Genomic DNA, 3,031 nt, shown 5'->3' on the forward strand with positions numbered 1-3,031 from the left:
GATATCTTTTATAAACCTGTGGCTTTTATTCTGAGCTGAACCCAATAGATTCTTGTTTGTGTCTTTCAATCCTGGAAAGTATCCCACATCTCTTAATGCTAGACCAAGTGCTTTCTGGGGAGGATGGCATGGTAGGCTGGTCCTTTCTGTCCCTAGGAATGACTGTCATCAGTGGTCTGGTTTTCTAGAGATGCTGAATTCTTCTTGTGTTGCCCTGAAAACCAGGGTCCATCACCCAGTGTACCCTGAAGCCAATCCACACACATGAGTCAAGATCATTGCTTTAATTTCCAGTTCTGCATAGAAAAGGGAGCCAGGTGGTATTCCACAAAACAAGCTCAGCTTCCCAAAACATAAGGTCTACTTTCATACACAGAAACATGTAAAATTACTTTATCTCTAATTACACATGATTGGTTACCTAGTTCTTCACTTAAAGTGACAGTGCTTAAAATTTTCCCCATGCATGCTCAAGGAGTTGGGTGCTTTTTGTTAGTAGGGGTCCCTCTAGCCTATGTGTAGGTATTTTCTTGTGTTTACAGGACATTAATACACTAAGGATACATTATTATGGTAATTTAAATAAGTCAGTGTTTTCTAACTAGTGCTCAAGGCTATAAACAAGATAAGTTGTGGGGAGTACTCCTTTCCCTCCCTTTCATCTGCCTTGCAGGCCTGTTTCTCAAGGACAAGTTGTTGACTATTGGGGAAGTTTTTTCCTCTCTTTCTGTTTCAGTGTTATGTAAGCCCTGTTTTTATTCTACATGTTTCTTTGTTCTCTTTTATGTGATTTTTTTTCAACAAAATTTTGCTTAATTAATAACTAACATCACTTGCACAATTTAATCTTCATTCTGCAGAGCTTGTAGTCAGAGGGATGCCTGGGTCTCTGCTGGTGTGGTAAGTGGGTGTTAAGAGCTCAGCTGTGCCTCTGATTATGGCTGCTGCAGTTCCTGGGTTTGCCATAACTGAAATTTAAACACAGTCTCTGTTAACAGCTGGTCCCAATCCATAGGAAAATCAAATGCTGAGACTGAGCTACTTAACCTGAAACTGCTTTTTCTTCCAGGGAAAATGCTGCATGAGATTAAAAGCCTTGTTATGGAGGAACCAAAGTATTGGCTGGATGTTTTTTCTATTTGAACAAACCTTCATGGGAGCAAAGGGGGAAAAGAGGGTGTTACTCAAGAAAGCCCATTGCCTCTGAAGAGGAATCTGGAAGAAGAGACAAATATTGTAGCTAAAAGGCAGAAAAAAGAACAAGTGAAAAAAACTGTCTGAAGAATGCCAAGTGGAACCTGGAGAGAGGTACGTGGTACCAGAGAAGAAGAATGACCAGGACTTCCTTAGAAGCAAGACTTTATTAGAAGACCCTTCCAAAAGCAGTTGAGAGGAACCTATTGCAAACGAGCTTCAGTTTCAGAGTTTCTTGCCATGTAGTGGAGCAGTTGCCAAAACACTTACTTCACAGGTATGCTAAAGTACTTTCACTGCTGTGACTGTTCTTCCCCCTGGCAGGAGATTGGAAGAGCCATTGGCATAGCACTGATGAAGCAGTTTGGGTGGCGGGCTGACCTGCGGAACCCCAGTCTGGAGGTAGGGTGCTGTCTGCCAGATGGGCTGTTGCTGCTTCTGGAATTGCCCCTGATACCTTTGGTTCTGTTCTCTCCCCCCTTTGCACTCAGGACTGTGGCCTCTCTCTTTTTGTCTTCCTGCTGCTGAATTTAACCTGAAATCACCTGGCAGTAATGAGCAGAGGTTTTTGGTAGCCACTGTGTGTGTGCCTTCCAAAGGACTTTAAATAAACACCAGAATGTGTTTATTTTAATGTCCTTAAGGGATTGGATCCACACAGGCAGTGTCTCAGGATCTGGCATGCTCACAGTCTGCTGAACTCTGAGCTGAAAATGGAGATCACCTGAGCCATTGGGCAGCTTGGCCTCTGCAGGGGAAGGGAGACAGCTGCAAGATCATCTTCTCAAGGACCTTGACTTTAGAACACTTTATTATGGAAGAGCCTCCTAGAGCCTGTCCCTAACAAGCACCTTGCTGAAGGCACCCTGCAGGCTGTCTGTAGACCTTGGAAAGGGCTCATTGCTCTTGTTTCTCCATCTCCGTGCTTGGCCTATGGAAGCTGCACTCAGCACTGGTGTTGGGAGCTCTGAGGCCTTCTGTAAAAGCTCTAAGTCAGTGTCTTGGCTCTGGTTTTCTTAGGCTGTGCATCAAATACGGCTTTGTTGAGTCTCAAGTGGGGCTCTTGTTTGTATCCAGATTTTTTCTCTGAAACCATTCAAGTGCTGAGGACTGGCATATTGTTTCTCTTTGGGCTGTCTGATGAGGAACTGCATTCATGCAAGACCTGCTGGTGAGCTCAGTCATCTTTTGGGATGCTCACTATGGGACAGGAGGATAATGTCTTTGAGTTGCTTGTATTTCCAGAATGATTACCCGCTTTTGCATTTTGTCTGAAATGCCTCTTAGTGGCATTTGTTCTCTGTGTGTAAGTAGCTGAGTGTTATAATGAATAATCTTCTCCTGCTTACTGCAAATGGCTTTATAATTAAGAATATCCCTTCAATGTTATAAAAATCAATTCCCTTAAAAATTCACTTGAAAATTCACTTGCTTGCTGATGGATTCCTGGCCGACAAAATTCCCTTCCCAGTTTGCTTAAATATTAAATTCTCTTTAAAGTATCATTCAGATTATTTAATATAATAATTGCTCAAAATTTGTATTTTTGTTCTTAAAAACTAAGATCAGAAGTCTGTAGAAGCATCTTCTGTGTTAAAGCTATCGTTATGTTGGGTTGAAAGTTTCTAAGGTAATTTTTTCCTCTCTCAGGTCTTTGTGTGTCTTAATGACATATATTTTTTGGTGGGGATTCCTCTTTTCAGGTAGGCATTCTCACCACATTTGTCTTGGCAGTATCTTGGAACAGATGTAATTTCTAACTAGTCCTGCTGTGCACTGTATTCATCTTGTGGTGCAAGATTCCTTGGGCTATCCCATTACTCTGATGGACTGTCTG

The 3,031-nt window shown here is 42.2% G+C and overlaps 1 long non-coding RNA gene across 1 annotated transcript; it reads left to right on the plus strand.

Annotated features, from left to right (window-relative positions):
• On the plus strand, positions 1-3,031 carry LOC139794441 (uncharacterized). The gene is made up of 3 exons (XR_011725121.1): positions 1-1,308; positions 1,519-1,596; positions 2,845-3,031. It is a non-coding gene; the product is annotated as an uncharacterized lncRNA (long non-coding RNA).

This window comes from Heliangelus exortis, chromosome 3, assembly GCF_036169615.1.
Source record: "Heliangelus exortis chromosome 3, bHelExo1.hap1, whole genome shotgun sequence".
Lineage (NCBI taxonomy): Eukaryota > Metazoa > Chordata > Aves > Apodiformes > Trochilidae > Heliangelus > Heliangelus exortis.